This window comes from Heterodontus francisci, chromosome X, assembly GCF_036365525.1.
Source record: "Heterodontus francisci isolate sHetFra1 chromosome X, sHetFra1.hap1, whole genome shotgun sequence".
Lineage (NCBI taxonomy): Eukaryota > Metazoa > Chordata > Chondrichthyes > Heterodontiformes > Heterodontidae > Heterodontus > Heterodontus francisci.
Genome location: NC_090421.1, coordinates 2,866,003 through 2,880,924, shown reverse-complemented (window position 1 = coordinate 2,880,924; position 14,922 = coordinate 2,866,003). Strand labels below are relative to the sequence as shown.

The following is a 14,922-nucleotide window of genomic DNA, read 5'->3' as shown; positions in this document are numbered from 1 at the left end:
AGGTTCTTCCAAACTGTCATGAGGTATTTGATACAAGAAAGCCATTCCTCGATGCACCAATGTATCCACAATACCTCTGAGGTTCTCCTAAGGCGTGCAGTCTGGAAGGTGCATTTTGGCACTGAGCGACAATAGCAGACATCCAAGCAGGTTTTTTTTGACACTGACATTTTTTTCTAAAGTGTAGGGCGCATCATGGTTTGCATACAGGTCCTCCATTAGACCAAACTGTGCCCTACAAAAATGGAAAAGCATATTAACTTAGTTAATGTGTGAGGTCAACCTGAGCATTTCAGGTGTCCTGGGAGCTGCCATGACCTGCCCTTCCTCCCATATGATCATGCAACATTCAAAACCTCTTCCAATGGCATGTCAAATTGGATGGAAGGTTTCTGTAGAATTCTGCCTATGTTCTTCAACCTTGGCTGAAGATATTAGTCACCCTAGGGGATCACTCTGTGAAAGTGATGACAGTAGGGTGACTGTAGTTATGAAATATGTGTCCACTTGTTCATTTCTAGACTCCAGTGCAGCAGAATCTGCCTGTTGGCTGTAGAGATAATGGGCCGGATCTTTTACTCTCTATCTAACCCGTGCTGTACCTTTCCTGGGAGTGTCTGATGGTGACAGGCCATATGGTCTTTAACATGAATAAATAAAAAGGAGATCCTATTCTCTTTTCAACAGAATGTACAAACTCACTGTGTGGTGCACTAATGTTTCACATTTTGAAGCTGTCCTTGGGTTTCTCTAAGGGCGACAGACAAATAATTGGAGAGGAACATGTGGTCTGCTTCTTGCACCCACCAATCGCAGCACCGACATCTGTCATCTTGATAAGTACATAATTCAGAGTAAGGAAGAAAGTAATAAAGTCTAAATTAGGGTTAATGTGCATGAATGTGATTGCGTGAAGTGTGGTAAATACGATTGGTGAGTAACAGGCACAGATTGCCATGTGGAAATATGATGTTGTGGCTATAACAGAGACCTGGCTCAAAGAAAGGCAGTACTAGGTATTAAATATTCCTGGATACAAGGTGTTCAGGAAAGATAGGAAGGAAAGGGGAAGGGGTGGCAATATTGATTAAGGAGAACGTTGCAGTGCTGGAGAGAGATGTCCCAGAGGGGTCAATGACAGAACCTAGTTGGCTGGAGCTAATGAACAAAAAAGGTGCAATTACATTGCTCGGTGTTGTCTATAGGCCACCAACTAGTGGGAAAGATGCAGAGGAACAAATTTGCAAGGACATTACAGAGAGATACAAGAATTATAGATTGGTTATAATGGGGGACTTTAATTATCTGAATATAGACTGGAATAGTAGCAAAGGGCAGGGAGGGGCAAGAGTTCCTGAAGTGAGTTCAGGAAAATTTTCTACAGCAGTATGCTTCCAGTCCAACGAGAAAGGAGGCACTGCTAGAACTGGTTCTTGGGAATGAGGTGGGCCAAGTGGATCAAGTGTCAGGAGGGGAACATTTAGTGGACAGTGATCATTGTATCATAAGGTTTAGGTTGGCTATGGAAAAGGACAAGGAACAATGCAGAGTAAGAATAATTAACTGAGGAAAAGCCAACTTCAACGGGGTAACAAACAATCTGACCCAGATAATTGGAATCAAAGGTTGGCAGGCAAAACGGTAACTGAACAATGGGCTGCCCTTAAAGAAGAGATAGCTCGGGCACAGTCAAGGTATATTCCCACAAAGGGGAAAGGTAGGGCAAACAAATCCAGAGCTCCATGAATGATGAAAGAGATAGAAGATTAAGATGAAGCAGAAAACATGTGCATATGACAGGTGTCAAATGGTTAATACAATTGAGAACCAGGCCGAATATAGAAGGTTCCGAGGGGAATTGAAAAAGCAAATAAGAGAAACAAAGAGGGAGTATGAGAAGAGACTGGCAACTAACATAAAAGGGAATCCAAAAGTCTTCTACAGTATTCTAGAGTCTTAGTCTTAGTCCCAGCAGCGCCACCAGGAGACGCCTGGGACTGCAACCCAGCTTCAAGAAGAAGAGGAAGGATGGCCCAGGAAAAAGGTAAGTTTTGGGGCCTCGCTGGGGCTCGATTGTGGGGACGGGCTGGGGTGTTGGGAGTGGTTGGGGTATCGGGCGTGGCCCTCCGTCGGGCACACAGTGCCTGATCAGGAAGGCACCCCCCAGGCCATCAGAAAGCCGCCTCCTTTTAATAGGAAGCTTTTCTCGGGCCTGGGCTACTTGCTTGCCACCGGTAAAATCCCTATGGTGGCGGCCAGAGGCCCTTAAGGGGCTGTTAACTGGCCACTTAAGGGCCTTGATTGGCCTGGGGCAGATGGACCGTTTTTTGCTGTAGCCGCCCCATGTAAAATGGCGGCGGAGGCGGAAGTGGGTTGGGAAGGGTCCCCCTCCCCACCCCGAGCCTCCCACTCCATTTTATGCACCCCCCCCCCCCACCATCCCACTCTTTGGGGGGGGGGGGGGTGTAAAATTCCAGCTGCTGTTTCCCCTGGCTGGAGAATTTAGAACTAGGGGGCATTGTCTCAGGATAAGAGATTGGCCATTTAGGACTGAGATGAGGAGAAATTTCTTCACTCGGAGGTTTGGAAATCTTTGGAATCTCCTACCCCAGAGGGCTGTTGTTAAGTATATTCAACGTGGAGATCGATAAAAGAGTTTTTTGAACTCCTCATAATTCCCCTTTGTTTTTCTTGGTGTCCTCTTTCATCTCATTAAATGCTCTGAGATGTTCTCCTACATGAGAAACATTGTACAAATGGAAATTGCTGCTGTATGATGTGTAAAATCTTATTCAAAGCTGTTTTTAGGCAATGAAAGCCCAGTTTTTCCAAAACCTGGATGGTGATAGCCAGGGGAAAGAAGAATCAAAAAGTAAAATATTTAAAACAAAGTTATAAAATATAGATTCCATAGAGGGGAAAGTAAAATTAAAATTTGGCCAAAGGGAGAATGAGAGAGAGAGAGAGAGAGCGACTGGGGAGAAAGTTGTGTTTATTTTTATTATTTTTATTAAAAATTGTGTTCTTAGTATTTATGCCTTCCTCAATGGGTCAATGTTACAGCTTTACTACTGAATATTTTCAGTTTCACAGTGCATGAACTGAAAACTAATAAAATTAGTCAGCCCAGGGGGACAGGAGTCTCCACAGAATTGTCAGCAGTCTAAAGTTCAGTTTTTTAAAACTTCTTTTAAGTTGATCATGTTCGAGAAGAAGCCTGAGTAAAAACAGATCAGGAAAACCATTGTCGTAATTGTTACTTTAGTTTTTTTCCCAATGTGTTCACATTCAAGAAAATATATTTTTTTAAAAAGAGAAATGTTGGTATACAGTCTGATCACGAGAGGGGAGCAGCACCTAAAATTGCTTGTTCAGCATCACTGAACACTTTGGGGCAATGATTGTTGCAAGCTGTATGTCTTGTACATTTTTAAACAAAGTTAAAACTAAGATCAAAAGGAAAAGGAAAATACAGAATATTTATAGTGTTGCGACTGATGCGGGAGGAGTGCATGGTTTGTTCTAGTTCCACTTCTCCACAGGTCACAACATATATTTCAATGTTTACCCATTTACCGATACGGTCAATCATAGACTCTATTTTTATCCCAGAATAAAATACACCAAACAGGTTTCTTTAATAAACAACAAAATTATCAGTTTATTATAAAACAAGTCTTAACCAGTAAAGAAGCAAAGCATTAACACACAGATTGAAATATGGAAGTTCCCTTTTTACCTGAGCCCCTCTCATACACACGCACCGGTCAACCGAAAAATAAAGAGATTTTCTCTTTAGAGCTCTGTTACAAAAAAAGACAAAAAAAACTTTGGCCAAATACTTGCTAATTCTTGAAGAAAAGAAAGAGATGTGGAAAGATGTCAGTTGTCCCTTTATTCTGATGTCCCAAATACGCGTAGATAGCTGTCACTGGGCTCTTTCTAGAACAGGTCTTTTCAGGCGACATTGAATATCAGTTTGGCAGGCTTTCCAGGAGAAATGCAGCAACAGGGATTTCAGGCAGGTCTTTCAGGAGGAATGCAGCATCAATTTCTCTATTTATTACACTTGCTTCTAAGAGCTTCTCAAAGAGATGTAAAAGGCTGAGCTGGGGTTTTGTCCTTGGCAGGTTGATTTTTAAACTCCTTTTAAAACACTATCCACGCCTCAACTCACTGTCCAAAGCGAAAGCAAAAACAATATCTCAAGAGTAAAGCCTCCTGACCCCTACAAATCTTGACCTGTCACTTCTCTGTAAATATCCTCCCCAGGTCAAAAAGCCCCCGCTGAGTAATTATCTGAAGACAGGTGACTTCCATTAAGGGTTGTTTAAAAACCAAGTCCAAAAGACCTTCCGATGACCTCTTTTTAAAAAAAACACAAAGTCCAGCATCTATGGAATCCTTTTCAGTTTGAAAACCCAAGTCCTCAAAAAAATGTCACAAAAAATTGAAGCACTTTCGTAGCAATACCTAAAAGATTGGGAATATAGAAGTTGAAAGTAAGGAAATTTTTCCTCATCTTATAGGAAACTATGCAAGAGGCCGTGCCTTATAAAGACTCCTTCTAAACTTATCTATTCACAAAAAACCTCACCTTTACCTTAAATATTGGGAAGGCCGAAGCCAATGTCTTCGCTCCCTGCTACAAACTCCATCCCTCTCCTTGGCAACTCTGCCCTGCCTCAGTTCTCCTGCTGCTGAAACCCTCATCCATGCATTTGTTATCTCTAGACTCGACTATTCCAGCATACCCCTGGCCGACCTCCCACACTCTACCCCCTGTAAACTTGAGGTCATCCAAAACTCTGTTGCCCGTGTCCTTACTTGCGCCAAGCCCCATTCACCCATTACCACTGTGCTCGCTGACCTATACTGGCTCCTGGTCAAGTAACACCTCGATTTTAAAATTCTCATCCTTGTTTTCAAATCCCTCCATGGCTTCACCACCCCCCCTGTAATCTCCTCCAGCCCCACAACCCTCTGTTATTGCGCAAAGTAGGAGTTCATGGTGTAGGGGGTAACATATTGGCATGGATAGAAGATTGGTTGGCTGGCAGAAAACACAGAGTAGGCATAAATGATTGGCAGCATGTGACGAGTGGAGTCCCGCAGGGGTCTGTGCTGGGGCCTCAACTTTTTACAATTTATATCAATGACTTAGATGAGGGGAACGATGGCATGGTAGCTAAATTTGCAGATGACACAAAGATAGGTAGGAAAGTAACTTATGAGGAGGACATAAGGAGGCTACAAAGGTTAAGTGAGTGGGCAAAGACCTGGCAAATGGAATATAATGTGGGAAAGTGTGAAATTGTCCACTTTGGCAGGAAGAATAAAAAAGAAGCATATTATCTAAATGGTGAGATACTGCAGAACTCTGAGATGCAGAGAGATCTGGGTGCCCTAGTGCATGAATCGCAAAAGTTTAGTATGCAGGTACAGCACGTAATTAGGAAAGCTAATAGAATGTTATCGTTTATCGCGAGGGGAATTGAATACAAAAGTAGGGAAGTTATGCTTCAGCTATACAGGGCATTGGTGAGACAACATCTGGAGTACTGTCTACAATACTGGTCTCATTATTTAAGGAAGGATGTAAATGCGTTGGAGGCAATTACTAGACTAATACCTGGAATGGGCAGGCTGTCTTATGAGGAAGGACCGGACAGGCTAGGCACGTATCCGCTGGAATTTAGCAGAGTAAGAGGCGACTTGATTGAAACATATAAGATCCTGAGGGGTCTTGACAGGGTGGATCTGGAAAGGATGTTTCCCCTTGTGGGAGAATCTAGAACAAGGGGTCCCTCTTTAAAAATAAGGGGTCGCCCATTTAAGACAGAGATGAGGAGAAACCTTTTCTCTGAGGGTCGTGAGTCTTTGGAATTCTCTTCCTCAAAAGGCAGTGGAAGCAGAGTCTTTGAATATTTTTAAGGCAGAGGTAGATAGATTCTTGATAAGCAAGGGGGTGGATGGTTATTGGGGGTAGGTGGAAATGTGGAGTGATCAGTTCAGCCACGAACTTATTGAATGGCGGAGTAGGCTCAACGGGCCGAGTGGCCTACTCCTGCTCCTAATTTGTATGTTCGTATGTACTTAAACGGAGAATGACTGCAGAAATCAGAGGTGCAGAGGGACCTAGGTGTTCTAGTGCATGAGTCACAAAAAGTTAGTATGCAGGCTAATGGAATGCTATCCTTTATTACAAGAGGAATTGAAAATAAAAGTAAGGATGTTATGCTTCAGTTATACAGGGCATTACTGAGACCACATCTCGAATACTGTGTGCAGTTTTGGTCTCCTCATTTAAGGAAGGATGTAAATGCGTTGGAGGCGGTTCAGGGGAGGTTTACTAAATTGATACCTGGAAAGAGTGGGTTGTCTTATGAGGAAAAGTTGGACAGACTGGGCTTGCTTTCACTGGAGTTTAGAAGAGTGAGGGGAGACTTGATTGAAGTTTATAAGATCCTGAATGGTCTTGACAAGGTGGATGTGGAAAGGATGTTCCGAAGAAGGGTCACTGACCCGAAACGTTAACTCTGCTTCTCTTTTCACAAATGCTGCCAGACCTGCTGAGTGGTTCCAGCATTTCTTGTTTTTATTTCAGATTTCCAGCATCCGCAGTATTTTGCTTTTATTTTAGTGGAAAGGATGTTTCCTCTTGTGGGTGAGTCCAGACCTAGGGGGCACTGTTTTAAAATTAGGGGTTGCCCTTTTAGGACAGAGAGAAGGAGAATGTTTTTCTCTGAGGGTTGTGAGATTTTGGAACTCTCTGCCTCAGAAGGTGGTGGAGGCAGGATCACTGAATATTTTTAAGGCTGAGGTAGATAGATTCTTGTTCGGCAAGGGAATCAAAGGTTATCGGGGGTAAAAGGGAGCGTGGAATTTGAGACACAAACAGATCAGCCATGAACGGCGGAGCCGAATGGCCTTTCATATGTTTGAAATATCTGCACTCCTCCAATTCTAGCCTCGTGAGCTGCTGCAATTTTAATGACTCCACCATTGGTGGCCATGCCTTCAGCTGCCTAGTCCCTAAGTTCCAGAATTTCCTTCCTAAACCTCTCTTCCTCGCTTTCCCCTTTTAAGTTAGAATTCAGCAAAGGAGGACAAAGGGATTGATTAAGAAGGGGAAAATAGAGTATAAGCTTGCAGAGAACATAAAAACTGACTGTAAAAGCTTCTATAGATATGTGAAGAGAAAAAGATTAGTGAAGACAAATGTGGGTCCCTTACAGTCAGAAACAGAGTAATTTATAATGGGGAACAAAGAAATGGCAGACCAATTAAATACATACTTTGGTTCGGTCTTCACAAAGGAGGACACAAATTACCTCCCAGAAATGTTGGGGAACATAGGGTCTAGTGAGAAGGAGGAACTGTATGAAATCAGCATTAGTAGGGAAATGGTGTTAGGGAAATTGATGGGATTGAAGGCCGATAAATCCCCAGGGTCTGATAATCTACATCCCAGAATACTTAAGGAAGTGGCCCTTGAAATAGTAGATGCATTTCTGGTCATTTTTCAAAATTCTATAGACTCTGGAACAGTTCCAATGGATTGGAGGGTAGCTAATGTAACCCTACTATTTTAAAAAAGGAGGCAGTATTGACTTGACTGTCGTGCTAATGAAGCCATTCTAGGTAATTCAATCACTTAGAGCATGCCATTTTCCTGGTTGGGCTTCTTGTTAGACTTTTGTCTCCAGTTCAATCTCCTGGCATTTCAGATGTAAATTGCAGTGGCCATCGTGGTTGTTAATTTTTTAAAAAGTTAACTTGTAGGATTTTTCCATTAAAAGTCTAATGTAAGTTTCCAACCGAAGAAATTAATATTTCTCATTTGGCATACAGGGTTTTCTTGACACACCTTATGTGGCTTGGTGTCTAATTTTGCTTTATATCTCCCCTGTGAAGAGCCTTGGGACATTTCATTACATTAGAGATGCTATATAAGTTAAAAAAAGACGGAAGGACGGAATCCCAGCCAAACTGCTTTATATTGCCACACCTTTATGACCTTTTCCTTCTCTGCTGGAAAGTAGGCTCTGTTCCACAGGAGATGTGTGATGCCAAAATCATTACAAAAACAAGGTGACAGAGGAGACTGCAATAACTACAGGGGCATCTCGCTCCTTAGCGTCATGGGGAAGGCCTTTGCTAGGGTCATACTTAAAAGACTCCATTTATTTGCAGACCGAGTTTACCTAGAAGCACAGTGTGGTTTCCATGCCAGCAGATCTACTGTGGATATGATCTTCTCCATACACCAGCTACAAGAGAAGTGTAGGGAACCGAGTATACCCCTTTATCTTTCTTTTGTAGCTCTCACTAAGGCATTCGACACCATTGGCAGAGCAGGGCTCTACAAGATTTTGGGAAAAATTGGCTGTTCACCGAAGCTCCTCAGTCTCATCCGCTCCTTCCATGACAACATGCACTGCACAGTACAGTTTGATGGCTCCACTTCCAACAGTTTCGGAGTGAAGAATGGAGTGAAACAGGATTGTGTCCTAGCCCCCCACTCTGTTTGGAATCTTCTTCTCCATGCTCCTGCCCTTCCCTTTCCCTTTCCCTGCAGATATGAAGAAGTCTATTTGCACAGTAGCTCAGATGGCAAGCTCTACAATCTATCAAGGCCGAAAGGGAAGACAAAAACACCACGTCCTGATCAGAGAACTCCTCTACGCTGATGATGCTGCACTAGTCGCTCAGCTACAAGGACTCATGGACTGTCTCCCATGCCTGTAATTGGTTCTCCCAGACCGTAAGTGTCAAGAAAACCGTGGTCATGGGACAAGGTGTTGCATCTCCATCCCTGATCACATTAAATAACACCCCACTGGAAGTGGTTAGCAAATTCTGCTATCTTGGGTGCACGATGACAGACAATCTGTCCCTTGATGCAGAGCTCGATACACATACAGGGAAAGCAGCTACCACCTTTGGCTGACTTGCAAAACGCTCATGGGATAACACCAAGCTGACCCTCAGGACCAAGTTGATGGTTTATAAGGCCTGTGTTCTCAGCACCTTGCTGTATGGCTGTGAAACATGGGCGATTTATAGCTAACAGGAAAAAAATCTCAATAATTTCCATCTGAGCTGTCTGCGGTGCATTATGGGTATATCCTGGCAGGACAAAATCGCAAATGTGGCAGTCCTCTCAAAGGCAGAGCTCCCAAGTGTGTAGGACTAATCAAACACAGAGGTAGCTTCGGCAGATTGGACACGCCTGCAGGATGGAAGACAGTTGCATACCCAAGTATGGTGAGTTAGCCGGGGCCAGACGACCAGTGGGGCATCCAAAGCTCCACTTCAGGGATGCTTGCAAGTGTGACAATGAAGGTACTAAATGTTGACTAGTGCACCTGGGAGGAAAATGGCGACACATCCTGTAAACTGGTGTGCACTACCCTGATGACCAGTTGCTACAGCAGCTTGGCAACGGGCACCAACGTCAAAAACAACAACTCACAGCGTCACTTGGCAGCTTCACGTGCAGCACCTGCTTCTCCAGGATTGGCCTTCACAGCCATCAGCAAAGGTGCACCAAGAGAAGACGCCCCACCTAAATGGATTGTTTGCTGTGTGTCCATCATCTTTCATAGATGGAAGGATGTCAACCACATAAAAAAAAAAGCTGGGGAACAGTTAAGTGTTGCAAATGACCTTAGGCCATCGACACGAAACATTAACTGTTTCTCTCTCTCTACAGATACGACTAGACCTGCTGAGTATTTCGAGTATTTTCTGTTTTTATTTTTATCACTAGGTCTGGTACTTCACTCTTGAACATTAGCCAGTAACGCCTACAGGAAGCATGTATGTGGACTGGGCTCAGCTCTCATGCCCTCTGCAGCCAAAGAGCCTGCCAACACTCACCACCTAGGCTCACTCATGGGGCGCGCCAACTGAGTGAGGTACCGTTGCGTGTCTGGTTTCTATGTAATTATAGTCAAGCAAATCTTTAGGGGACGGAAGGTGCTTTACTTTTGTGAGTCTTGAGTCCCGGTTGGTCAGTCAATTTATTAGCCTACCTTAACTCTTGTTAAGTACCTACATCAATAAAAGACAGCCAAGTCTCCTTCACCCTTCGTTTGCTAAATCCGCCTCTCGAGCTCAGCAGCACCAAAACAAAGGTCAGCACCATCGCGCTACTGAACCTCCCAATCGCTGATTGGCTGTTGGTCGCGCGAGGCAACGCAGACGGACTTTGTGATTGGGTCTTTTCGCCGCGTTAACCCACCAAATGACTGGCTCGTGCGAACTCCAAAGTCCCTTGTCAAGCTGCTGTACCAACCTTGCGTGATCTGATTAGTTCATGGCTTAATAGTCACAAAGGCAATGCTTTGAATTGGCGAGTGCCAGTATAGAAAATGTGCTAATAGATTTTAAAAGTACAATTAAACCGCAATTTATTTAATTTGTTCAATTTTGCGGCAGCTAAAATGCAAAATTAAATCTTCGATTAGTGCATATGCAATTTAGAAGCAATTAACGAAATAAAAAGATGAGCTAAAAAAATAAACACAACCCAGCCAAACAAAAATAGAATAATCGAAAGGCAGAAAGAATTAAATGCAAGTGAAATAATGCAGCATGAGTAATTTCAGTGCCAGCCCCTTACTACGAACTTCTTCCAAAGTGCCCAACATAGAACACTATTAGAAAACTGGTGAGGAGCTCATTGTAACAAAATGGTTCTCGATGCGACCAGAGAGCATTTGACAGCATCAGCAGATAGGACGTTGAGAAAAGGTTTCAGTATTATTAGTATTCAACACGCCCCAAATACTCTGGTTCATTGTTGCAATTATCATTCCTCGTTCTCAGAAGGCACTGACCCTTAAATTGGGTACGTTATGGATTCTGGAGCTGAAAATAATTTTCATTTAACTGTTGCATACATTATTTCCCAGTAATCGATGATCCACCTTACAGTATAGGCTAATTTTAAACCCTGCAGTGTAGAGCATTTAACACAAAGCATTGTGGGTTTTTATTGGGGGGTAGGGGGCGGTCACAGTTATTAGAGAAACGGTACTGAAATTGATAATTCGCGTCCAGGTATCCATAATTCTGTTTTTGTTACATAAAGGTGAACTTTCTTGTTTCAACTTTATATATTTTAAATAATTACATTGTTAATCAGAACCACAGATATGCCCAACTTATGGCAGATTTTGAAATCATAGTACTGAAGACAGACAAATGGGCTTAATCCATTTGAAACATACCACTGAAACATCTATTTCGACCCAAGTTAAAAAATAATCACAAATACTATAAATACAATATGTCCAAGTAATATGAGATTACACACACAGGAACAGGAAATGAAGGCAATGGTTCAACAGTTTTTGGTGTGACTATTTATAAATGATCTAGTCAGTATGAAGTTACCATTAACAAGGCCCAGCAACAGCATTTGATAAGACAAAAGTTCTTAGCCTCAACACACACCATTAGTTAACCTGCTTTTGAGCAGTGCCTTCAAAAAGACCTTGATGTATTGGAGAAAGATGAAAGACGGACAAGAATGATTCCAAAACTTGGGGATCAAAGTAACCCTTTATTTTTAAACTGAGGCATTGTACAAGTGTAAGCAGGTTATTATAATTGGATTCCAATTCCTTTCCTCCCACACCAGTAAAAGTAATGGGCATATAGGTAATACCTTTAAAAAGATGATCTGATTAGTAAGTAGGTATAAATATAAACAGATGCTTGAATGTTATGTAGAACATAATGGAAGTACTATTTTGCATTGAACAATACAGTAGTGTTTTTCCAGAGGTCTGAGACAGAGTTCTCAAAGGGTCCATGTAGGCCCAAGTACTAGAAGTGTGCAAGAAGGGAGCAGAATGGTAGCAAAGCAATAGATGAGTGAGCCAAGAGTTGCAAAAGGAAGCCAACAGATTTTCAGAAGTGTTTAAAGGACTCTGCAGTTCAGATAGTGCATTACCCGATTACATTTCTGGAGCTCAAGCTCAACAAACAATCCTCAATCTTTCAAAATAGGTGCTCCAGTTACATGCCTGTCAGTCAATCCAGTGCCTTGAACTTCAGAAGGCAAACACAAGACCACCTTAGCCTATTATCTCTGCTTTTGCCAGTTGAACCATCAAAACATTCCCAAGTTCACTTTCCATTACATCCTCCATTAACCATATGTGACTTGCTATCTCCTTTGGTATGAAATAAAAACACTGATCAGATTGGAGGACTGTCTGGTTGGTTATTAGATTAGAGATACAGCACTGAAACAGGCCCTTCGGCCCACCGAGTCTGTGCCGAACATCAACCACCCATTTATACTAATCCTACACTAATCCCATATTACTACCAAACATCCCCACCTGTCCCTATATTTCCCTACCACCTACCTAGACTAGTGACAATTTTATAATGGCCAATTTACCTATCAACCTGCAAGTCTTTTGGCTTGTGGGAGGAAACCGGAGCACCCGGAGAAAACCCACACAGACACAGGGAGAACTTGCAAACTCCACACAGGCAGTACCCGGAATCGAACCCAGGTCCCTGGAGCTGTGAGGCTGCGGTGCTAACCACTGCGCCGCCAGGTTATTTGCTCCTGGGTTTCACAAAATGGGATTTCTAAGTACAAGATTGCTGGGCAGGGTGTGAATGCCTTTGTTGTGATCGTTAATGTATACCTCATCATTGAATTCTTGTATGCAGTGTCTTTGAGAAGCCTTCAGAACCTTGTGGGTTCTAAATGGCTTTTTTTTTGGGATCTAATTCATTATAATACTTTAAGTAAAGAAGGCTGTGGATGTGACATTTTGAAAGCTGCAAAGTATTGCAGTCTTGGAACCTTCATCATTGCTTCCGAATTCTATTACAGATTTTTATCAACTTGGGGAAATAAGTAGCTGCCAGTTTACAATAATCCAGAAATACAAGAGAGACATTGATTTTATTGTATTAAACACCTCTAGATCAGTGTCTGCAGTCCAGGAAAAATCAGTCCTCTTTGCTATTTGGCGTTTTTGTGGATGGGTTTGCAAAGGGCTGTTTCTAGTGCTATTGCACTCATTGGTGGATAAATCCTAAATCAGAACAGCAAGATCAGTTTATATTTATAATACACAAACAGGGACATGGATTTAAAAATTAATAGCAATGTGTGCACCAAAATGACAGACTAAAACTTGGGACACTCCTGTAGATAAACAGAAATTAAAATCTCATCACCATACGGCACAAATGGTGTTGCATTGTGTTAATTTTTGGGAGCAAGGAAAGTTTGAAAACCAATGGATGCCAAATCAGCAAGCACTCCCACTCCTTTTGCAGGGAGGACACCACAAATAGTTTCGGAGAGAGATTTATCCAAACTGAAGTTTTAGGATTTAAATGAAAAGTCACTTCAATTACAATGGTAAGTCAGATTCAAAAAAGCCATTTAGAACCTACAGGGTTCTGAAGACTTCTTAAAAGACACTGCATACAATAATTCCAAGGTTATCCAAGTACATATTAAAGACCAAAACATAGGCATTCACACACTATACACACACACACAAAAGGAGACAGCTGGTCAAAACATGGATAATGTAGGATGTAATGGAAAGGTAACCTGGGAATGCCTTGATGGGTTCAACTGGAAAAAGCAGAAAAAAAAATAGGTGAAGGTCCCAGGTTTGATCTACACTTTGCAATTAACATGTCAGTCAGCAGAGCAATGGGGCAATACAATTAGCCTCAGCATCCCTAGGCTAGAGAGGAGAAAACAGAGTTCCTTTCTAATGACCCCTGATGACAGTGCCTGAATGGTGAACTTGGTGGTGATACTCCATACCAAATATTCTTCCAGTGTCTGGACCTGCAAGATTGGCCAGTAGGACAAGATTTTAGAAGGCAACTGGTGCCTGAAATCATACCCAGAAAGCAGTCAGTGCCTTTTGCAAGTGGCATGGGGTGGCAGGGTGCCAAGAGAAACCCAGATGATAAAATGACTCCCTCCCCTCCAGGAGGAAGGTCCAAAGGCAAGGCAATGGACAAAGCTATGCATAGCCTTTCCTTAGGACCTAAAAATAGGCTGCATATTGCAGATTGTACATGGTATACAAAACTATGGGCTAGATCACGACTGAACCTGTTTAAGAATATCAAACTTTAGCATAGGTGCAAAGTGGAAAGTGCTTTGCTCTAATGTAATGTTTACTGTGAATATACCCCAAATTGCTCTCCCCAACTCAACTTCAATCTCTTCAAATTGGACCCTGCAGTATTTTGGATAGCCAAGGCATGTTCCAAATGGAGAGCAGTTCTTCTAGAACCAGACCGTGCATGTTAATCTGGTACATTCCAGCTGATATCTTAGCATTATTGGCTTTAAAAAAAAAAATCAATCCCATAAACCCACCAGATCATGTGTTTCCATCTGTAGGCCTGATCAAAAAACAGCTCCATAAGCAAGATCAGAAAAGTAGGCTAGATTAAACCATCAAGCTGGATGACCCAATTGCATTCCACCCTTGATGAAAACACCAGCTACTGTGAAACACACTTCATTATTCTAAGTTTTAATTGTGAGTTTGTATGATTCAAATAGAAAATAGAATACAGGAGAGCAGCTAGTCAAGGGTTAAATAAAAAATGCTTAGTGGTTGACTTTGAAGTTTCTCTAGTTCAACTTGCCTTCTTGATCAATTAAGAGTTTGTTGTCTCAAATTTTAATGAGCATTGTACCTTTGAAAGAAAAGATGTCCCTAGAACAGTGTGTAAAGTTCTTATCATGCAGGATTTGGCTCCATATTTTTTTAAAAAAGGTACATACTGTACAGGATTTGGTACTCATTCAGATTTTTCATATTGTATTTTGCATTATTCACTGAACACCAACTTCCTCTAGATCAGATAAATCCATCTTGAATGCCCACCGATCACTCC

The 14,922-nt window shown here is 42.2% G+C and overlaps 1 long non-coding RNA gene across 1 annotated transcript in view; it reads right to left on the bottom strand.

Moving 5' to 3' along the window:
• LOC137358531 (uncharacterized) overlaps positions 1–10,144 on the bottom strand; it is a 28,573-nt gene extending 18,429 nt beyond the window's left edge. The window contains exon 1 of the long non-coding RNA XR_010971220.1: positions 10,064–10,144. This is a non-coding gene — a long non-coding RNA (uncharacterized lncRNA). The remainder of the gene's footprint in view (positions 1–10,063) is intronic.
• Between the last annotated feature and the right edge of the window lie 4,778 nt (positions 10,145–14,922).